Below are 23,458 nucleotides of genomic sequence, written 5' to 3'. Positions count from 1 at the left end.
TCCTCTCCTCCCTGTCCTGCCTACCCCTCCTCCTCCGCTCCTCTCTGTCCCCTCCTCCCTCTCCTCCCCCTCTACCCAATGCTTCTCCCTCTCCTCCCTCTCCTTCCTCTCTAACCCTGCTTCTCTCTGTCATCCCTCTTCTCCCTCTCCTCCCTCTCTAACCCTGCTTTTCTCTCTTCTCCCTCTTTTCCCTCTCCTCCCTCTCTAACCCTGCTTTTCTCTCTCCTCCCTCTTCTCCCTCTCCTTCCTCTCTAACACTGCTTCTCTCTGTCATCCCTCTTCTCCCTCTCCTCCCTCTCTGCCCCTGCTTCTCCCTCTTCTCCCTCTCTGCCCCTGCTTCTCCCTCTTCTCCCTCTCCTCCCTCTCTGCCCCTGCTTCTCCCTCTCTGCCCCTGCTTCTCCCTCTCTGCCCCTGCTTCTCCCTCTCCTCCCTCTCTGCCCCTGGTTCTCCCTCTTCTCCCTCTCCTCCCTCTCTGCCCCTGCTTCTCCCTCTCCTCCCTGTCTGCCCCTGCTTCTCCCTCTTCTCCCTCTCCTCCCTCTCTGCCCCTGCTTCTCCCCCTCCCCCCTCTCCCCAGTCTCTGCCACTGCTTCTCCCTCTCCTCCCTTTCTGACCCTGGTTCTCCTTCTTCTCCCTCTCCTCCCTCTCTGCCCCTGCTTCTCCCTCTCCTCCCTGTCTGCCCCTGCTTCTCCCTCTTCTCCTTCTCCTCCCTCTCTACCCCTGCTTCTCTCTCTCCTCCTTCTCCTCCCTCTCCTCCCTGTCCTGCCTACCCCTCTTCCTCCGCTCCTCTCTATCCCCTCCTCCCTCACCTCCCTCTCTACCCAATGCTTCTCCCTCTCCTCCCTCTCCTTCCTCTCTAACCCTGCTTCTCTCTGTCAATCCTCTTCTCCCTCTCCTCCCTCTCTAACCCTGCTTCTCCCTCTCCTCCCTCTCTGACCCTGCTTCTCTCTCTCCTCCCTCTCCTCCCTGTCCTGCCTACCCCATCTTCTCACTCTCCTCCTCCCCCCGCCCCCCTCATACTCCCTATCTACCCCTGCTTCTCTCTTGGCCATCTGTGATTGGGACAGTAGAGATATTCCCCGTCTTTAACTAAACCCTGCTCTCCTCTCCTAGACGGTATGTGTGTGTGTGTGGTAATCTGCTCCAAAGCCACAGTAAACGTCACTAATGCATCTCTTCAATTTGGGATTCTCCTGCGGTTCCCAACGCTTAATCCCACATAAACCTACATTTTAGCGCTTTCCACTCTGCTATATCCCACCATATCCCTCTTTGACTGACTGGCTGACTGACTGGCTGACTGACTGGCTGACTTGCTGGCTGTCACTGTCTACTATCTCTCTGGCCCAGGATGGAGTGTAGCGTCCTGTTTGGTTCTGCGGGCCGTAACTAAAGCGTGGTCAGGCACTGTCTACTATCTCTCTGGGCCAGGATGGAGTGTAGCGTCCTGTATGGTTCTGTGGGCCGTAACTAAAGCATGGTCAGGCACTGTCTACTATCTCTCTGGGCCAGGATGGAGTGTAGCGTCCTGTTTGGTTCTGCGGGCCGTAACTAAAGCATGGTCAGGCACTGTCTACTATCTCTCTGGGCCAGGATGGAGTGTAGCGTCCTGTATGGTTCTGCGGGCCGTAACTAAAGCATGGTCAGGCACTGTCTACTGTCTCTCTGGGCCAGGATGGAGTGTAGCGTCCTGTTTGGTTCTGAGAGCCGTAAATAAAGCATGGTCAGGCACTGTCTACTATCTCTCTGGGCCAGGATGGAGTGTAGCGTCCTGTTTGGTTCTGTGGGCCGTAACTAATGCATGGTCAGGCACTGTCTACTATCTCTCTGGGCCAGGATGGAGTGTAGCGTCCTGTTTGGTTCTGAGGGCCGTAACTAAAGCATGGTCAGGCACTGTCTACTATCTCTCTGGGCCAGGATGGAGTGTAGCGTCCTGTTTGGTTCTGAGGGCCGTAACTAAAGCATGGTCAGGCACTGTCTACTATCTCTCTGGGCCAGGATGGAGTGTAGCGTCCTGTTTGGTTCTGAGGGCCGTAACTAAAGCATGGTCAGGCACTGTCTACTATCTCTCTGGGCCAGGATGGAGTGTAGTGTCCTGTTTGGTTCTGCGGGCCGTAACTAAAGCATGGTCAGGCACTGTCTATTATCTCTCTGGGCCAGGATGGAGTGTAGCCTCCTGTATGGTTCTGAGGGCCGTAACTAAAGCATGGTCAGGCATTCCTCATTGTTATCCATTAATGTTATTGTATTCTAATATACTGCTTTTCATTTACACAGATTAACGTTCTTCTATCCTATTGATGGACACACTAAGAAATGTACAATTCCCTTCAAGCCTTTTGATGGACACACTAAGAAATGTACAAACCAATTCTATCCTATTGATGGACACACTAAGAAATGTACAAACCAATTCTATCCTATTGATAGACACACTAAGAAACAGATAGCACCATTAGAGATTGCATTTCAGATGTAGCTATTTTCCATCATTATAGACATACTGATTATAGACATACTGATTATAGACATACTGATTATAGACACACTGATTATAGACATACTGATAATAGACATTCTGATTATAGACATACTGATTATAGACATACTGATTATAGATAGACATACTGACTATAGATAGAAATACTGACTATAGATAGAAATACTGATTATAGACATTCTGATTATAGACATACTGATTATAGACATACTGATTATAGACATATTGATTATAGACACACTGATTATAGACATACTGATTATAGACATACTGATTATAAACATACTGATTATAGACATACTGATTATAGACATACTGATTATAGACATACTGATTATAGACATACTGATTATAGATAGACACACTGATTATAGACATACTGATTATAGACATACTGATTATAGACATACTGATTATAGACATACTGATTATAGACATACTGATTATAGATAGACACACTGATTATAGACATACTGATTATAGACACACTGATTATAAACATACTGATTATAGATAGACACACTGATTATAGACATACTGATTATAGACATACTGATTATAAACATACTGATTATAGACATACTGATTATAGACATACTGATTATAGACATACTGATTATAGACATACTGATTATAGATAGACACACTGATTATAGACATACTGATTATAGACACACTGATTAAAGACATACTGATTATAGATAGACACACTGATTATAGATAGACACACTGATTATAGATAGACATACTGATTATAGACATACTGATTATAGACATACTGATAATAGACATACTGATTATAGACATACTGATTATAGACATACTGATTATAGATAGACATACTGATTATAGACATACTGATTATAGACATACTGATAATAGACATACTCGTGGCTTTTTAACTCTCTATCACAAGTTGTCTAGGGACTACAGGCTTGCTACATCTGGCACGTTGAAGCTGCTAACAATATGTCCAACGCAGATAAACATTACAACGTCAATATAAAACACAGCAGAGAATTAAGTCTAAGAAGAGTAGTGGAGATAGAGAACATCAGGTGCTTTGTTAGTCCGTTGAGACGCTGTACCTGAGACGAAACTAACACACACACACACACACACACACACACACACACACACACACCGGTGTCAGACCTCAGTGTCAGAGAGAGCTGTGGAGGTAACACAAACCGTCTCTCATCAACATAGGAGAGGAGGGTGGATGATAGTGTGTCTGTGTGTGTATGTGTGTGCTTGTCACAGTGTGTGTGAGCTTGTGGGCTTTTATTATTGCCTGTGTGTTTTCAGTGTGTGTGTTAACTAAACACCTATCTCCCCAGACATCCAACCTGTATGTCTGAGTCTGTTTTGTGTTAACTGAAACAGAGGAACAGACTTCAAACTGTTTCTGGCCCTGTGAGAGACACACACACACACACACACACACACACACACACACACACACACACACACACACACACACACACACACACACACACACACACACAAACACACAGAGAGAGACATCCTAGTCTATATCCTGTTTCTGTAGTGGGACAGCTTGATGTACCAGTACACCCCCTGGACAGGACTCTAGTCTATATCCTGTTTCTGTAGTGAGACAGCTTGATGTACCAGTACACCCCCTGGACAGGACTCTAGTCTATATCCTGTTTCTGTAGTGAGACAGCTTGATGTACCAGTACCTGAACAGGACTCTAGTCTATCTCCTGTTTCTGTAGTGAGACAGCTTGATGTACCAGTACACCCCCTGGACAGGACTCTAGTCTATATCCTGTTTCTGTAGTGAGACAGCTTGATGTACCGGTACCTGGACAGGACTCTAGTCTATATCCTGTTTCTGTAGTGGGACAGCTTGATGTACCAGTACACCCCCTGGACAGGACTCTAGTCTATATCCTGTTTCTGTAGTGAGACAGCTTGATGTACCAGTACACCCCCTGGACAGGACTCTAGTCTATATCCTGTTCCTGTAGTGAGACAGCTTGATGTACCAGTACACCCCCTGGACAGGACTCTAGTCTATATCCTGTTTCTGTAGTGAGACAGCTTGATGTACCGGTACCTGGACAGGACTCTAGTCTATATCCTGTTTCTGTAGTGGGACAGCTTGATGTACCAGTACACCCCCTGGACAGGACTCTAGTCTATCTCCTGTTTCTGTAGTGAGACAGCTTGATGTACCGGTACCTGGACAGGACTCTAGTCTATATCCTGTTTCTGTAGTGAGACAGCTTGATGTACCAGTACACCCCCTGGACAGGACTCTAGTCTATATCCTGTTTCTGTAGTGAGACAGCTTGATGTACCAGTACACCCCCTGAACAGGACTCTAGTCTATATCCTGTTCCTGTAGTGAGACAGCGTAATGTACCAGTACACCCCCTGGACAGGACTCTAGTCTATATCCTGTTCCTGTAGTGAGACAGCTTGATGTACCAGTACACCCCCTGGACAGGACTCTGTCTATAACACTGATGTTATTGGTTGTTTTCAACCGTCTGCTTATTAGAAGACTCAGGTAATGTTCAGACCATGTTCAAATTAACAGCTCTGTCTTCAATTTAATCCAGTCTTCATATCTTTCAGAGGTTCCCCTGTTTTCCTGGTAATCCTGGTTGGAAATTTCCACAATTCCTGCCTATTCTCTCCTGATTCTTCCAACCAGGAAATCCTGGGAATTTTGCGCAAGTTACCTTCATTTTACAACCCTGATAAGCAAAAAAATTACAAAAGAAAAACAACAATCCATTGTGTCCCATATTTAAATATAAAACCATTACCTCCAAGCCTGAGAAGTAAAACAAAACCCCAAGGAAGCGGTATAGAAGTAAACAACCTGCATCTGCTCCACCAGGACTAAGAGGTATAGAAGTAAACAACCCACATCTGCTCCACCAGGACTAAGAGGTATAGAAGTAAACAACCCACATCTGCTCCACCAGGACTAAGAGGTATAGAAGTAAACAACCTGCATCTGCTCCACCAGGACTACGAGGTATAGAAGTAAACAACCTGCATCTGCTCCACCAGGACTAAGAGGTATAGAAGTAAACAACCTTCATCTGCTCCACCAGGACTAAGAAGTATAGAAGTAAACAACCTTCCTTTGCTCCACCAGGACTAAGAGGTATAGAAGTAAACAACCTTCATCTGCCCCACCAGGACTAAGAAGTATAGAAGTAAACAACCTTCCTCTGCTCTACCAGGACTAAGAGGTATAGAAGTAAACAACCTTCCTCTGCTCCACCAGGACTAAGAGGTATAGAAGTAAACAACCTTCATCTGCTCTACCAGGACTAAGAGGTATAGAAGTAAACAACCTTCCTCTGCTCTACCAGGACTAAGAGGTATAGAAGTAAACAACCTTCATCTGCTCCACCAGGACTAAGAAGTATAGAAGTAAACAACCTTCATCTGCTCCACCAGGACTAAGAAGTATAGAAGTAAACAACCTTCCTTTGCTCCACCAGGACTAAGAGGTATAGAAGTAAACAACCTTCATCTGCTCCACCAGGACTAAGAAGTATAGAAGTAAACAACCTTCATCTACTCCACCAGGACTAAGAAGTATAGAAGTAAACAACCTTCCTTTGCTCCACCAGGACTAAGAGCTAGAAATGAACAAAGCCTGGTCTGATTAATAGTGTTTACTCAGGAAAGCAGCTAAACCAGCGGTCCCTGTACCTGACCACAGAGTCACTGTCATTAAGGTCTAGAAGGCTCCGCTAAGGGACCTATGAACATTCACCACATGCCTGGGACATAAAATGGGCCAAGGTAAGCACTGGGTGGGGGGGGGGGGGGGGGGGGTGTACATGTGAGTGTGTTGGGGGGAGAGAGGGGGTGTGTACATGTGAGTATGTTGGGGTGTGGGTGATTGTGTGTGTGTTCGGGGGACAGAGGGTGTGTGTGTGCGTGTGAGTGTGTTGGGTAATGGGTAATTTTGTTTGTGTTGGGGGGGTTGATGTAAGTTTCTGTGTGCGCGTGTTGCCGAATAGTTGTGTGTGTGTGTGTGCGTTAAGGGGGGTTGAAATAAGGTTGTGTGTGTGCAGGGTGCATGTGAGGTCAACGCCGATGAGGATGAAACAGTAACCTTTTAATATCTATTAGGTATGTGTAGGAGATAGCCAGTGTTGTAATGCGATAGACAAGTTCAGTTTACAGGAGGTAACACTGTGTTATACTGTAGTTCAGTTTACAGGAGGTGACACTGTTACACTGTAGTTCAGGATCTAACACTGTGTTATACTGTAGTTCAGTTTACAGGAGGTAACACTGTGTTACACTGTAGTTCAGGATCTAACACTGTGTTACACTGTAGTTCAGGATGTAACACTGTGTAATACTGTAGTTCAGTTTACAGGAGGTAACACTGTGTTACACTGTAGTTCAGGATGTAACACTGTGTAATACTATAGTTCAGTTTACAGGAGGTAACACTGTGTTATACTGTAGTTCAGTTTACAGGAGGTAACACTGTGTTACACTGTAGTTCAGGATGTAACACTGTGTAATACTATAGTTCAGTTTACAGGAGGTAACACTGTGTTACACTGTAGTTCAGGATGTAACACTGTCTAATACTGTAGTTCAGTTTACAGGAGGTGACACTGTGTTACACTGTAGTTCAGGATCTAACACTGTGTTATACTGTAGTTCAGTTTACAGGAGGTAACACTGTGTTACACTGTAGTTCAGGATGTAACACTGTGTAATACTATAGTTCAGTTTACAGGAGGTAACACTGTGTTACACTGTAGTTCAGGATGTAACACTGTCTAATACTGTAGTTCAGTTTACAGGAGGTGACACTGTGTTACACTAAGTTCAGTTTACAGGAGGTGACACTGTGTTATACTGTAGTTCAGTTTACAGGAGGTAACACTGTGTTATAATGTAGTTCAGGAGGTAACACTGTGTTATAATGTAGTTCAGGAGGTAACACTGTTTTATACAGTAGTTCAGTTTACAAGAGGTAACACTGTGTTATACTGTAGTTCAGATTGCAGGAGGTAACACTGTGCAATACAGTAGTTCAGTTTATAGGAGGTGTAACTGTGTTATACTGTAGTTCATTTTACAGGAGGTAACACTGTGTTATAATGTAGTTCAGGAGGTAACACTGTGTTATACAGTAGTTCAGTTTACAGGAGGTAACATTGTGTAATAATGTAGTTCAGTTTACAGGAGGTAACACTGTGTTATACTGTAGTTCAGTTTACAGGAGGTAACACTGTGTTATAATGTAGTTCAGGAGGTAACACTGTGTTATACAGTAGTTCAGTTTACAGGAGGTAACATTGTGTAATAATGTAGTTCAGTTTACAGGAGGTAACACTCTGTTATACTGTAGTTCAATTTACCAGTGGTAACACTGTGTTAGACTGTAGTTCAGTTTACAGGGGTAACACTCTGTTATACTGTAGTTCAGTTTACAGGAGGTAACACTGTGTTTTACTGTAGTTCAGTTTACAGGAGGTGACACTGTGTCATACTGTAGTTCAGATTGCAGGAGATAACACTGTGTAATAGAGTAGTTCAGTTTATTGGAGGTGTAACTGTGTTATACTGTAGTTCAGTTTACAGGAAGTGACACTGTGTCATACTCTAGTTCAGATTGCAGGAGGTAACACTGTGTAATACAGTAGTTCAGTTTACAGGAGGTAACACTGTGTTATACTGTAGTTCAGTTCACAGGAGGTGACACTGTGTTATACTGTAGTTCAGTTTACAGGAGGTAACACTGTGTTAGACTGTAGTTCAGTTTACAGGAGGTAACACTGTGTCATACTGTAGTTCAGATTGCAGGAGGTAACACTGTGTAATACTGTAGTTCAGTTTATAGGAGGTGTAACTGTGTTATACTGTAGTTCAGTTTACAGGAGGTAACACTGTGTTATAATGTAGTTCAGGAGGTGACACTGTGTTATAATGTAGTTCAGGAGGTGACACTGTGTTATACTGTAGTTCAGGAGCTAACACTGCGTTATACTGTAGTTCAGTTTACAGGAGGTAACACTGTGTAATACTGTTTTTCAGTTCATAGGACTGGGAGATCAAGGACATATGATTTCATTATTGTTTTAGCGTTCTAGAATCTTCACAGTTTAGGATTAGGTATTCTAGAATTCATATAATCTATAGATTAATGTATTCTAGAATTGATTTAATCTATAGATTCACACGATCTAGAATACATATAATCTTTAGATTCAGTCATTCAATAATTCATATAATCTATAGATTCACGTATTCTAGAATTCATATAATCTATAGATGCAGGCATTCTGGAACTCATATAGTCCATAGATTAATATATTGTAGAATTAATGTAATCTATAGATTCAGGCATTCTAGAATGCATATAGTCTATAGATTCAGGTATTCTAGAGTTCATATAGTCTGTAGATTCAGTTATTCTAGAATTTATATCGTCTATAGATTTAGGCATTCTAGAATTCATATTGTTTATAGATTCAGGTATTCTAGAGTTCATATAGTCTGTAGATTCAGGTATTCTAGAATTCATATAATCTATATATATCAGATAATTCATATAGTATATAGTTTCAGGCATTCTATGATTCATATAGTATATAGATTCAGTCATTCTAGAGTTCATATAATCTATATATATCAGGCATTCAAGAATTCATATAATCTATGTCAGGAATTCTGGAATCCTTGCAATCTATACGTTGAGTACTTCTGGAATCTTTTGTCTTCTGTGTTTTAGACCTTGAATACGTGTTTCTGTTGTCTTCTGTGTTGTTTGTAGACCTTGAATACGTGTTACTGTTGTCTTCTGTGTTGTAGACATTGAATAAGTGCAACTTTCTTGTTCTTGAACCTGGGTGCTGTTTGTCTGCTACCTACAGTGTTCTGTTTGTCTGCTACCTACAGTGTTCTTCAGTATTCTGTTCATGTTTTGTACTGTTCCCATCTTGTCTTTACTCCTCTGCTATCCCCATCACCTCTCTCTTTCTCTCTGTACAACTGAGACCTGTGCCAGCAGGTACATACCTCTTCCCCCCTGAGACTACTACGGAAGGAAAAAGACATGTCTCCTGCTCTCTCTACAGCATCAGTTTATGCTACTTCTGTGCCTAGGGTAGTCCCTAGATGTGTCTGTGTGTGTGTGTGTGTGTTTCCGGTACGATAGCTCTGCATTGAAGGTTGTCCCTATATATGTGTGTGTGTGAGTGTGTTCCTGTACGATACCTCTGTGTTGAGGGTAGTCCCTCTCCCTCAGCAACTTTATTATCCCTCTTCATCTGTTTAACAGGCCCACACAGAGGGAGCAGGATAATATATGAGTGTGTGTGTATATTTGCAAGAGTGTGCGTGTATATGTGTGTGTATTTGCAAGAGTGTGTGTGCGTGTGTGTATATTTGCAAGAGTGTGTGTGCGTGTGTGCACGTGTGTGTGTGTGCACGTGTTTGTGTGTGTTTGTGTGCACGTGTTTGTGTGCACATGTGTATGTGTGTGTGTGTGTGTGTGTGTGTGTGTGTGTGTGTGTGTGTGTGTGTGTGTGTGTGTGTGTGTGTGTGTGTGTGTGTGTGTGTGTGTGTGTATTTGCCAGAGTGTGTGTGCGTGTGTGTATATTTGCCAGAGTGTGTGTGCGTGTGTGTGTGCCCGTGTGTGTGTGCCGTGTGTGTGTGCACGTGTGTGTGTGTGTGTGTGAAATATGCATCACCAGGGCATGAGTTCACTAAACTCCAGATGTTAGACAGTTAGAAGGAGAAAGGGGGAAATGATGAACTGGCTCTGAAGTTTGGAATGTAGCCCACTTCCAAGACGACACACACACACAGCTACCTCCATGACAGCATGTGAGCAGCTACCTCCATGACAGCATGTGAGCAGCTACCTCCATGACAGCATGTGAGCAGCTACCTCCATGACAGCATGTGAGCAGCTACCTCCATGACAGCATGTGAGCAGCTACCTCCATGACAGCACGTGAGCAGCTACCTCCATGACAGCATGTGAGCAGCTACCTCCATGACAGCATGTGAGCAGCTACCTCCATGACAGCATGTGAGGTACATGTTATGGAAGCTGTGGGCCTAGAGGGTCAACTTGCTCTGTTATAGCCATGATGAGATGACGTGTGTGAGATAGTCTAGAGGACCTAAGAGTGTGAGGTAGTGTTAGGGGGAAAAGAGGACCTAAGGGTGTGAGGTAGTGATAGGGGAATATAGGGTGTGAGGTAGTGTTAGGGGAATAGAGGGTGTGAGGTAGTGTTAGGGAATAGAGGGTGTTAGGTAGTATTAGGGAATAGAGGGTGTGAGGTATTGTTAGGGGAATATAGGACCTACGTGTGTGAGGTAGTGTTAGGGAATAGAGGGTGTGAGGTATTGTTAAGGAATAGAGGGTGTGAGGTATTGTTAAGGAATAGAGGGTGTGAGGTAGTGTTAGGGAATAGAGGGTGTGAAGTATTGTTAAGGAATAGAGGGTGTGAGGTATTGTTAAGGAATAGAGGGTGTGAGGTAGTGTTAGGGGAATAGAGGGTGTGAGGTAGTGTTAGGGGAATAGGGGTGTGATGTAGTATTAGGGGAATAGAGGGTGTGAGGTAGTGTTAGGGGAATAGAGCTTGTAAGGTAGTGTTAGGGAATAGAGGGTGTTAGGTAGTGTTAGGGGAATAGAGGGTGTGAGGTTGTGTTAGGGGAATAGAGGACCTAAGTGTGTGAGGTAGTGTTAGGGGAATAGAGGGTATGAGGTAGTGTTAGGGGAATAGAGGGTGTGAGGTAGTGTTAGGGAATAGAGGGTGTGAGGTATTGCTAGGGGAATATAGGACCTAAGTGTGTGAGGTAGTGTTAGGGGAATAGAGGTTATGAGGTAGTGCTAGGGGGAATAGGGGGTGTGAGGTAGTGTTAGGGAATAGAGGGTGTGAGGTATTGTTAGGGGAATATAGGACCTAAGTGTGTGAGGTAGTGATAGGGGAATAGAGGGTATGAGGTAGTGCTAGTGGGAATAGGGGGTGTGAGGTAGTGTTAGGGATTAGAGCGTGTGAGGTATCGTTAGGGAATAGAGGGTGTGAGGTAGTGTTAGGGGAATAGAGGGTGTGAGGTAGTGTTAGGGAATACAGAGTGTGAGGTAGTGTTAGGGAATAGAGGGTGTTAGGTAGCGTTAGGGGAATAGAGGGTGTGAGGTAGTGTTAGGGGAATAGAGGACCTAAGTGTGTGAGGTAGTGTTAGGGGAATAAAGGGTGTGAGGTAGTGTTAGGGGAATAGAGGGTGTGAGGTAGTGTTTGGGAATAGAGGGTGTGAGGTATTGTTAGGGGAATATAGGACCTAAGTGTGTGAGGTAGTGTTAGGGGAATAGAGGGTATGAGGTAGTGCTAGGGGGAATAGGGGGTGTCAGGTAGTGTAAGGGTATGTTAGGGAATAGAGGGTGTGAGGTATTGTTAGGGGAATATAGGACCTAAGTGTGTGAGGCAGTGTTAGGGGAATAGAGGGTATGAGGTAGTGCTAGGGAATAGAGGGTGTGAGGTATTGTAAGGGAATAGAGGGTGTGAGGTAGTGTTAGGGGAGTCAATGGTATGAGGTAGTGTTAGGGAATAGAGGGTGTTAGGTAGTGTTAGGGGAATAGAGGGTGTGAGTTAGTTTTAGGGGAATAGAGCGTGTGAGGTAGTGTTAGGGGAATCAATGGTATGAGGTAGTGTTAGGGAATAGAGGGTGTGAGGTAGTGTTAGGGGAATAGAGGGTGTGAGGTAGTGTTAGAAGAATAGAGGGTGTGAGGTAGTGTTAGGGGAATAGAGGGTGTGAGGTAGTGTTAGTGGAATAGAGGGTTTGAGGTAGTATTAGGGAATAGAGGGTGTGAGGTATTGTTAGGGGAATATAGGACCTAAGTGTGTGAGGTAGTGTTAGGGAATAAAGGGTGTGAGGTAGTGTTAGAAGAATAGAGGGTGTGAGGTAGTGTTAGGGGAATAGAGGGTGTGAGGTAGTGTTAGGGGAATAGAGCTTGTGAGGTAGTGTTAGGGAATAGAGGGTGTTAGGTAGTGTTAGGGGAATAGAGGGTGTGAGGTAGTGTTAGGGGAATAGAGGACCTAAGTGTGTGAGGTAGTGTTAGGGGAATAAAGGGTGTGAGGTAGTGTTAGGGGAATAGAGGGTGTGAGGTAGTGTTAGAAGAATAGAGGGTGTGAGGTAGTGTTAGGGGAATAGAGGGTGTGAGGTAGTGTTAGGGGAATAGAGGACCTAAGTGTGTGAGGTAGTGTTAGGGGAAATAGAGTGTGTGAAGTAATGTTAAGGGAATAGAGGACCTAAGTGTGTGAGGTAGCGTTCGGGGAATAGAGGACCTAAGTGTGTGAGGTAGTGTTAGGGGAAATAGAGTGTGTGAGGTAGTGTTAGGGGAATAGAGGACCTAAGTGTGTGAGGTAGTGTTAGGGGAATAGAGGGTGTGAGGTAGTGTTAGGGGAATAGAGGGTTGAGGTTGTGTTAGCGGAATAGAGGGTGTGAGGTAGTGTTAGGGGAATAGAGGGTGTGAGGTAGTGTTAGGGGAATAGAGGACCTAAGTGTGTGAGGTAGTGTTAGGGGAATAGAGGGTATGATGTAGTGTTAGGGGAATAAAGGGTGTGAGGTAGTGTTAGGGAATAGAGGGTGTGAGGTATTGTTAGGGGAATATAGGACCTAAGTGTGTGGGGTAGTGTTAGGGGAATAGAGGGTATGAGGTAGTGCTAGGGGAAATAGGGGGTGTGAGGTAGTGTTAGGGAATAGAGGGTGTGAGGTATTATTAGGGGAATATAGGACCTAAGTGTGTGAGGTAGTTATAGGGGAATAGAGGGTATGAGGTAGTGCTAGAGGGAATAGGGGGTGTGAGGTAGTGTTAGGGATTAGAGCGTGTGAGGTATTGTTAGGGAATAGAGGGTGTGAGGTAGTGTTAGGGGAATAGAGGGTGTGAGGTAGTGTTAGGGGAATAGAGGGTGTGAGGTAGTGTTAGGGGAATAGAGGACCTAAGTGTGTGAGGTAGTGTTAGGGGAATAAAGGGTGTGAGGTAGTGTTAGGGGAATAGAGGGTGTGAGGTAGTGTTAGGGAATAGAGGGTGTGAGGTATTGTTAGGGGAATATAGGACCTAAGTGTGTGAGGTAGTGTTAGGGGAATAGAGGGTATGAGGTAGTGCTACGGGGAATAGGGGGTGTGAGGTAGTGTTAGGGAATAGAGGGTGTGAGGTATTGTTAGGGGAATATAGGACCTAAGTGTGTGAGGCAGTGTTAGGGGATTAGAGGGTATGAGGTAGTGCTAGGGAATAGAGGGTGTGAGGTATTGTTAGGGAATAGAGGGTGTGAGGTAGTGTTAGGGGAATAGAGGGTGTGAGGTAGTGTTAGGGGAGTCAATGGTATGAGGTAGTGTTAGGGAATGGAGGGTGTTAGGTAGTGTTAGGGGAATAGAGGGTGTGAGTTAGTTTTAGGGGAATAGAGCGTGTGAGGTAGTGTTAGGGGAATCAATGGTATGAGGTAGTGTTAGGGAATAGAGGGTGTTAGGTAGTGTTAGGGGAATAGAGGGTGTGAGGTAGTGTTAGGGGAATAGAGGGTGTGAGGTAGTGTTAGAAGAATAGAGGGTGTGAGGTAGTGTTAGAAGAATAGAGGGTGTGAGGTAGTGTTAGGGAATAGAGGGTGTGAGGTAGTGTTAGGGGAATAGAGGGTGTGAGGTAGTGTTAGAAGAATAGAGGGTGTGAGGTAGTGTTAGGGGAATAGAGGGTGTGAGGTAGTGTTAGGGGAATAGAGGGTGTGAGGTAGTATTAGGGAATAGAGGGTGTGAGGTATTGTTAGGGGAATATAGGACCTAAGTGTGTGAGGTAGTGTTAGGGAATAGAGGGTGTGAGGTATTGTTAGAAGAATAGAGGGTGTGAGGTAGTGTTAGGGGAATAGAGTGTGTGAGGTAGTGTTAGGGGAATAGAGCTTGTAAGGTAGTGTTAGGGAATAGAGGGTGTGAGGTAGTGTTAGAAGAATAGAGGGTGTGAGGTAGTGTTAGAAGAATAGAGGGTGTGAGGTAGTGTTAGAAGAGTAGAGGGTGTGAGGTAGTGTTAGGGAATAGAGGGTGTGAGGTAGTGTTAGGGGAATAGAGAGTGTGAGGTAGTGTTAGAAGAATAGAGGGTGTGAGGTAGTGTTAGGGGAATAGAGGGTGTGAGGTAGTGTTAGGGGAATAGAGGGTGTGAGGTAGTTTTAGGGAATAGAGGGTGTGAGGTATTGTTAGGGGAATAGAGCTTGTAAGGTAGTGTTAGGGAATAGAGGGTGGTAGGTAGTGTTAGGGGAATAGAGGGTGTGAGGTAGTGTTAGGGGAATAGAGGACCTAAGTGTGTGAGGTAGTGTTAGGGGAATAAAGGGTGTGAGGTAGTGTTAGGGGAATAGAGGGTGTGAGGTAGTGTTAGGGGAATAGAGGACCTAAGTGTGTGAGGTAGTGTTAGGGGAAATAGAGTGTGTGAAGTAATGTTAAGGGAATAGAGGACCTAAGTGTGTGAGGTAGCGTTCGGGGAATAGAGGACCTAAGTGTGTGAGGTAGTGTTAGGGGAAATAGAGTGTGTGAGGTAGTGTTAGGGGAATAGAGGACCTAAGTGTGTGAGGTAGTGTTAGGGGAATAGAGGGTGTGAGGTAGTGTTAGGGGAATAGAGGGTTGAGGTTGTGTTAGGGGAATAGAGGACCTAAGTGTGTGAGGTAGTGTTAGGGGAATAGAGGGTATGAGGTAGTGTTAGGGGAATAGAGGGTGTGAGGTAGTGTTAGGGAATAGAGGGTGTGAGGTATTGTTAGGGGAATATAGGACCTAAGTGTGTGAGGCAGTGTTAGGGGATTAGAGGGTATGAGGTAGTGCTAGGGAATAGAGGGTGTGAGGTATTGTTAGGGAATAGAGGGTGTGAGGTAGTGTTAGGGGAATAGAGGGTGTGAGGTAGTGTTAGGGGAGTCAATGGTATGAGGTAGTGTTAGGGAATAGAGGGTGTTAGGTAGTGTTAGGGGAATAGAGGGTGTGAGTTAGTTTTAGGGGAATAGAGCGTGTGAGGTAGTGTTAGGGGAATCAATGGTATGAGGTAGTGTTAGGGAATAGAGGGTGTTAGGTAGTGTTAGGGGAATAGAGGGTGTGAGGTAGTGTTAGGGGAATAGAGGGTGTGAGGTAGTGTTAGAAGAATAGAGGTTGTGAGGTAGTGTTAGAAGAATAGAGGGTGTGAGGTAGTGTTAGGGAATAGAGGGTGTGAGGTAGTGTTAGGGAATAGAGGGTGTGAGGTAGTGATAGAAGAATAGAGGGTGTGAGGTAGTGTTAGGGGAATAGAGGGTGTGAGGTAGTGTTAGGGGAATAGATGGTGTGAGGTAGTATTAGGGAATAGAGGGTGTGAGGTATTGTTAGGGGAATATAGGACCTAAGTGTGTGAGGTAGTGTTAGGGAATAGAGGGTGTGAGGTATTGTTAGAAGAATAGAGCTTGTAAGGTAGTGTTAGGTAATAGAGGGTGGTAGGTAGTGTTAGGGGAATAGAGGGTGTGAGGTAGTGTTAGGGGAATAGAGGACCTAAGTGTGTGAGGTAGTGTTAGGGGAATAAAGGGTGTGAGGTAGTGTTAGGGGAATAGAGGGTGTGAGGTAGTGTTAGGGGAATAGAGGACCTAAGTGTGTGAGGTAGTGTTAGGGGAAATAGAGTGTGTGAAGTAATGTTAAGGGAATAGAGGACCTAAGTGTGTGAGGTAGCCTTCGGGGAATAGAGGACCTAAGTGTGTGAGGTAGTGTTAGGGGAAATAGAGTGTGTGAGGTAGTGTTAGAAGAATAGAGGGTGTGAGGTAGTGTTAGGGGAATAGAGGGTGTGAGGTAGTGTTAGGGGAATAGAGCTTGTAAGGTAGTGTTAGGGAATAGAGGGTGGTAGGTAGTGTTAGGGGAATAGAGGGTGTGAGGTAGTGTTAGGGGAATAGAGGACCTAAGTGTGTGAGGTAGTGTTAGGGGAATAAAGGGTGTGAGGTAGTGTTAGGGGAATAGAGGGTGTGAGGTAGTGTTAGGGGAATAGAGGACCTAAGTGTGTGAGGTAGTGTTAGGGGAAATAGAGTGTGTGAAGTAATGTTAAGGGAATAGAGGACCTAAGTGTGTGAGGTAGCGTTCGGGGAATAGAGGACCTAAGTGTGTGAGGTAGTGTTAGGGGAAATAGAGTGTGTGAGGTAGTGTTAGGGGAATAGAGGACCTAAGTGTGTGAGGTAGTGTTAGGGGAATAGAGGGTGTGAGGTAGTGTTAGGGGAATAGAGGGTTGAGGTTGTGTTAGCGGAATAGAGGGTGTGAGGTAGTGTTAGGGGAATAGAGGGTGTGAGGTAGTGTTAGGGGAATAGAGGACCTAAGTGTGTGAGGTAGTGTTAGGGGAATAGAGGGTATGAGGTAGTGTTAGGGGAATAGAGGGTGTGAGGTAGTGTTAGGGAATAGAGGGTGTGAGGTATTGTTAGGGGAATATAGGACCTAAGTGTGTGAGGCAGTGTTAGGGGATTAGAGGGTATGAGGTAGTGCTAGGGAATAGAGGGTGTGAGGTATTGTTAGGGAATAGAGGGTGTGAGGTAGTGTTAGGGGAATAGAGGGTGTGAGGTAGTGTTAGGGGAGTCAATGGTATGAGGTAGTGTTAGGGAATAGAGGGTGTTAGGTAGTGTTAGGGGAATAGAGGGTGTGAGTTAGTTTTAGGGGAATAGAGCGTGTGAGGTAGTGTTAGGGGAATCAATGGTATGAGGTAGTGTTAGGGAATAGAGGGTGTTAGGTAGTGTTAGGGGAATAGAGGGTGTGAGGTAGTGTTAGGGGAATAGAGGGTGTGAGGTAGTGTTAGAAGAATAGAGGGTGTGAGGTAGTGTTAGAAGAATAGAGGGTGTGAGGTAGTGTTAGAAGAATAGAGGGTGTGAGGTAGTGTTAGGGAATAGAGGGTGTGAGGTAGTGTTAGGGGAATAGAGGGTGTGAGGTAGTGTTAGAAGAATAGAGGGTGTGAGGTAGTGTTAGGGGAATAGAGGGTGTGAGGTAGTGTTAGGGGAATAGAGGGTGTGAGGTAGTATTAGTGAATAGAGGGTGTGAGGTATTGTTAGGGGAATATAGGACCTAAGTGTGTGAGGTAGTGTTAGGGAATAGAGGGTGTGAGGTATTGTTAGAAGAATAGAGGGTGTGAGGTAGTGTTAGGGGAATATAACTTGTAAGGTAGTGTTAGGGAATAGAGGGTGTTAGGTAGTGTTAGGGGAATAGAGGGTGTGAGGTAGTGTTAGAAGAATAGAGGGTGTGAGGTAGTGTTAGAAGAATATAGGGTGTGAGGTAGTGTTAGAAGAATAGAGGGTGTGAGGTAGTGTTAGGGAATAGGGGGTGTGAGGTATTGTTAGGGGAATATAGGACCTAAGTGTGTGAGGTAGTGTTAGGGAATAGAGGGTGTGAGGTAGTGTTAGAAGAATAGAGGGTGTGAGGTAGTGTTAGGGGAATAGAGGGTGTGAGGTAGTGTTAGGGGAATAGAGCTTGTAAGGTAGTGTTAGGGAATAGAGGGTGTTAGGTAGTGTTAGGGGAATAGAGGGTGTGAGGTAGTGTTAGGGGAATAGAGGACCTAAGTGTGTGAGGTAGTGTTAGGGGAATAAAGGGTGTGAGGTAGTGTTAGGGGAATAGAGGGTGTGAGGTAGTGTTAGAAGAATAGAGGGTGTGAGGTAGTGTTAGGGGAATAGAGGGTGTGAGGTAGTGTTAGGGGAATAGAGGACCTAAGTGTGTGAGGTAGTGTTAGGGGAAATAGAGTGTGTGAAGTAATGTTAAGGGAATAGAGGACCTAAGTGTGTGAGGTAGCGTTCGGGGAATAGAGGACCTAAGTGTGTGAGGTAGTGTTAGGGGAAATAGAGTGTGTGAGGTAGTGTTAGGGGAATAGAGGACCTAAGTGTGTGAGGTAATGTTAGGGGAATAGAGGGTGTGAGGTAGTGTTAGGGGAATAGAGGGTTGAGGTTGTGTTAGCGGAATAGAGGGTGTGAGGTAGTGTTAGGGGAATAGAGGGTGTGAGGTAGTGTTAGGGGAATAGAGGACCTAAGTGTGTGAGGTAGTGTTAGGGGAATAGAGGGTATGAGGTAGTGTTAGGGGAATAGAGGGTGTGAGGTAGTGTTAGGGGAATATAGGACCTAAGTGTGTGAGGTAGTGATAGGGGAATAGAGGGTATGAGGTAGTGCTAGGGGAAATAGGGGGTGTGAGGTAGTGTTAGGGAATAGAGGGTGTGAGGTATTATTAGGGGAGTATAGGACCTAAGTGTGTGAGGTAGTGATAGGGGAATAGAGGGTATGAGGTAGTGCTAGAGGGAATAGGGGGTGTGAGGTAGTGTTAGGGATTAGAGCGTGTGAGGTATTGTTAGGGAATAGAGGGTGTGAGGTAGTGTTAGGGGAATAGAGGGTGTGAGGTAGTGTTAGGGGAATAGAGGGTGTGAGGTAGTGTTAGGGGAATAGAGGACCTAAGTGTGTGAGGTAGTGTTAGGGGAATAAAGGGTGTGAGGTAGTGTTAGGGGAATAGAGGGTGTGAGGTAGTGTTAGGGAATAGAGGGTGTGAGGTATTGTTAGGGGAATATAGGACCTAAGTGTGTGAGGTAGTGTTAGGGGAATAGAGGGTATGAGGTAGTGCTACGGGGAAAAGGGGGTGTGAGGTAGTGTTAGGGAATAGAGGGTGTGAGGTATTGTTAGGGGAATATAGGACCTAAGTGTGTGAGGCAGTGTTAGGGGATTAGAGGGTATGAGGTAGTGCTAGGGAATAGAGGGTGTGAGGTATTGTTAGGGAATAGAGGGTGTGAGGTAGTGTTAGGGGAATAGAGGGTGTGAGGTAGTGTTAGGGGAGTCAATGGTATGAGGTAGTGTTAGGGAATGGAGGGTGTTAGGTAGTGTTAGGGGAATAGAGGGTGTGAGTTAGTTTTAGGGGAATAGAGCGTGTGAGGTAGTGTTAGGGGAATCAATGGTATGAGGTAGTGTTAGGGAATAGAGGGTGTTAGGTAGTGTTAGGGGAATAGAGGGTGTGAGGTAGTGTTAGGGGAATAGAGGGTGTGAGGTAGTGTTAGAAGAATAGAGGGTGTGAGGTAGTGTTAGAAGAATAGAGGGTGTGAGGTAGTGTTAGAAGAATAGAGGGTGTGAGGTAGTGTTAGGGAATAGAGGGTGTGAGGTAGTGTTAGAAGAATAGAGGGTGTGAGGTAGTGTTAGGGGAATAGAGGGTGTGAGGTAGTGTTAGGGGAATAGAGGGTGTGAGGTAGTATTAGGGAATAGAGGGTGTGAGGTATTGTTAGGGGAATATAGGACCTAAGTGTGTGAGGTAGTGTTAGGGAATAGAGGGTGTGAGGTATTGTTAGAAGAATAGAGGGTGTGAGGTAGTGTTAGGGGAATAGAGTGTGTGAGGTAGTGTTAGGGGAATAGAGCTTGTAAGGTAGTGTTAGGGAATAGAGGGTGTTAGGTATTGTTAGGGGAATAGAGGGTGTGAGGTAGTGTTAGAAGAATAGAGGGTGTGAGGTAGTGTTAGAAGAATAGAGGGTGTGAGGTAGTGTTAGAAGAGTAGAGGGTGTGAGGTAGTGTTAGGGAATAGAGGGTGTGAGGTAGTGTTAGGGGAATAGAGGGTGTGAGGTAGTGTTAGAAGAATAGAGGGTGTGAGGTAGTGTTAGGGGAATAGAGGGTGTGAGGTAGTGTTAGGGGAATAGAGGGTGTGAGGTAGTTTTAGGGAATAGAGGGTGTGAGGTATTGTTAGGGGAATATAGGACCTAAGTGTGTGAGGTAGTGTTAGGGAATAGAGGGTGTGAGGTAGTGTTAGAAGAATAGAGGGTGTGAGGTAGTGTTAGGGGAATAGAGGGTGTGAGGTAGTGTTAGGGGAATAGAGCTTGTAAGGTAGTGTTAGGGAATAGAGGGTGGTAGGTAGTGTTAGGGGAATAGAGGGTGTGAGGTAGTGTTAGGGGAATAGAGGACCTAAGTGTGTGAGGTAGTGTTAGGGGAATAAAGGGTGTGAGGTAGTGTTAGGGGAATAGAGGGTGTGAGGTAGTGTTAGGGGAATAGAGGACCTAAGTGTGTGAGGTAGTGTTAGGGGAAATAGAGTGTGTGAAGTAATGTTAAGGGAATAGAGGACCTAAGTGTGTGAGGTAGCGTTCGGGGAATAGAGGACCTAAGTGTGTGAGGTAGTGTTAGGGGAAATAGAGTGTGTGAGGTAGTGTTAGGGGAATAGAGGACCTAAGTGTGTGAGGTAGTGTTAGGGGAATAGAGGGTGTGAGGTAGTGTTAGGGGAATAGAGGGTTGAGGTTGTGTTAGGGGAATAGAGGACCTAAGTGTGTGAGGTAGTGTTAGGGGAATAGAGGGTATGAGGTAGTGTTAGGGGAATAGAGGGTGTGAGGTAGTGTTAGGGAATAGAGGGTGTGAGGTATTGTTAGGGGAATATAGGACCTAAGTGTGTGAGGCAGTGTTAGGGGATTAGAGGGTATGAGGTAGTGCTAGGGAATAGAGGGTGTGAGGTATTGTTAGGGAATAGAGGGTGTGAGGTAGTGTTAGGGGAATAGAGGGTGTGAGGTAGTGTTAGGGGAGTCAATGGTATGAGGTAGTGTTAGGGAATAGAGGGTGTTAGGTAGTGTTAGGGGAATAGAGGGTGTGAGTTAGTTTTAGGGGAATAGAGCGTGTGAGGTAGTGTTAGGGGAATCAATGGTATGAGGTAGTGTTAGGGAATAGAGGGTGTTAGGTAGTGTTAGGGGAATAGAGGGTGTGAGGTAGTGTTAGGGGAATAGAGGGTGTGAGGTAGTGTTAGAAGAATAGAGGGTGTGAGGTAGTGTTAGAAGAATAGAGGGTGTGAGGTAGTGTTAGAAGAATAGAGGGTGTGAGGTAGTGTTAGGGAATAGAGGGTGTGAGGTAGTGTTAGGGGAATAGAGGGTGTGAGGTAGTGATAGAAGAATAGAGGGTGTGAGGTAGTGTTAGGGGAATAGAGGGTGTGAGGTAGTGTTAGGGGAATAGAGGGTGTGAGGTAGTATTAGGGAATAGAGGGTGTGAGGTATTGTTAGGGGAATATAGGACCTAAGTGTGTGAGGTAGTGTTAGGGAATAGAGGGTGTGAGGTATTGTTAGAAGAATAGAGCTTGTAAGGTAGTGTTAGGTAATAGAGGGTGGTAGGTAGTGTTAGGGGAATAGAGGGTGTGAGGTAGTGTTAGGGGAATAGAGGGTGTGAGGTAGTGTTAGGGGAATAGAGCTTGTAAGGTAGTGTTAGGGAATAGAGGGTGGTAGGTAGTGTTAGGGGAATAGAGGGTGTGAGGTAGTGTTAGGGGAATAGAGGACCTAAGTGTGTGAGGTAGTGTTAGGGGAATAAAGGGTGTGTGGTAGTGTTAGGGGAATAGAGGGTGTGAGGTAGTGTTAGGGGAATAGAGGACCTAAGTGTGTGAGGTAGTGTTAGGGGAAATAGAGTGTGTGAAGTAATGTTAAGGGAATAGAGGACCTAAGTGTGTGAGGTAGCGTTCGGGGAATAGAGGACCTAAGTGTGTGAGGTAGTTTTAGGGGAAATAGAGTGTTTGAGGTAGTGTTAGAAGAATAGAGGGTGTGAGGTAGTGTTAGGGGAATAGAGGGTGTGAGGTAGTGTTAGGGGAATAGAGCTTGTAAGGTAGTGTTAGGGAATAGAGGGTGTTAGGTAGTGTTAGGGGAATAGAGGGTGTGAGTTAGTTTTAGGGGAATAGAGCGTGTGAGGTAGTGTTAGGGGAATCAATGGTATGAGGTAGTGTTAGGGAATAGAGGGTGTTAGGTAGTGTTAGGGGAATAGAGGGTGTGAGGTAGTGTTAGGGGAATAGAGGGTGTGAGGTAGTGTTAGAAGAATAGAGGGTGTGAGGTATTGTTAGAAGAATAGAGGGTGTGAGGTAGTGTTAGAAGAATAGAGGGTGTGAGGTAGTGTTAGGGAATAGAGGGTGTGAGGTAGTGTTAGGGGAATAGAGGGTGTGAGGTAGTGTTAGAAGAATAGAGGGTGTGAGGTAGTGTTAGGGGAATAGAGGGTGTGAGGTAGTGTTAGGGGAATAGAGGGTGTGAGGTAGTATTAGGGAATAGAGGGTGTGAGGTATTGTTAGGGGAATATAGGACCTAAGTGTGTGAGGTAGTGTTAGGGAATAGAGGGTGTGAGGTATTGTTAGAAGAATAGAGGGTGTGAGGTAGTGTTAGGGGAATAGAGGGTGTGAGGTAGTGTTAGGGGAATAGAGCTTGTAAGGTAGTGTTAGGGAATAGAGGGTGTTAGGTAGTGTTAGGGGAATAGAGGGTGTGAGGTAGTGTTAGAAGAATAGAGGGTGTGAGGTAGTGTTAGAAGAATAGAGGGTGTGAGGTAGTGTTAGAAGAATAGAGGGTGTGAGGTAGTGTTAGGGAATGGGGGGTGTGAGGTATTGTTAGGGGAATATAGGACCTAAGTGTGTGAGGTAGTGTTAGGGAATAGAGGGTGTGAGGTAGTGTTAGAAGAATAGAGGGTGTGAGGTAGTGTTAGGGGAATAGAGGGTGTGAGGTAGTGTTAGGGGAATAGAGCTTGTAAGGTAGTGTTAGGGAATAGAGGGTGTTAGGTAGTGTTAGGAGAATAGAGGGTGTGAGGTAGTGTTAGGGGAATAGAGGACCTAAGTGTGTGAGGTAGTGTTAGGGGAATAAAGGGTGTGAGGTAGTGTTAGGGGAATAGAGGGTGTAAGGTAGTGTTAGAAGAATAGAGGGTGTGAGGTAGTGTTAGGGGAATAGAGGGTGTGAGGTAGTGTTAGGGGAATAGAGGACCTAAGTGTGTGAGGTAGTGTTAGGGGAAATAGAGTGTGTGAAGTAATGTTAAGGGAATAGAGGACCTAAGTGTGTGAGGTAGCGTTCGGGGAATAGAGGACCTAAGTGTGTGAGGTAGTGTTAGGGGAAATAGAGTGTGTGAGGTAGTGTTAGGGGAATAGAGGACCTAAGTGTGTGAGGTAGTGTTAGGGGAATAGAGGGTGTGAGGTAGTGTTAGGGGAATAGAGGGTTGAGGTTGTGTTAGCGGAATAGAGGGTGTGATGTAG

The sequence above is a fragment of the Oncorhynchus mykiss genome, chromosome 19 (assembly GCF_013265735.2).
Source record: "Oncorhynchus mykiss isolate Arlee chromosome 19, USDA_OmykA_1.1, whole genome shotgun sequence".
Taxonomy (NCBI): domain Eukaryota; kingdom Metazoa; phylum Chordata; class Actinopteri; order Salmoniformes; family Salmonidae; genus Oncorhynchus; species Oncorhynchus mykiss.
This window is presented reverse-complemented; position numbering follows the sequence as displayed.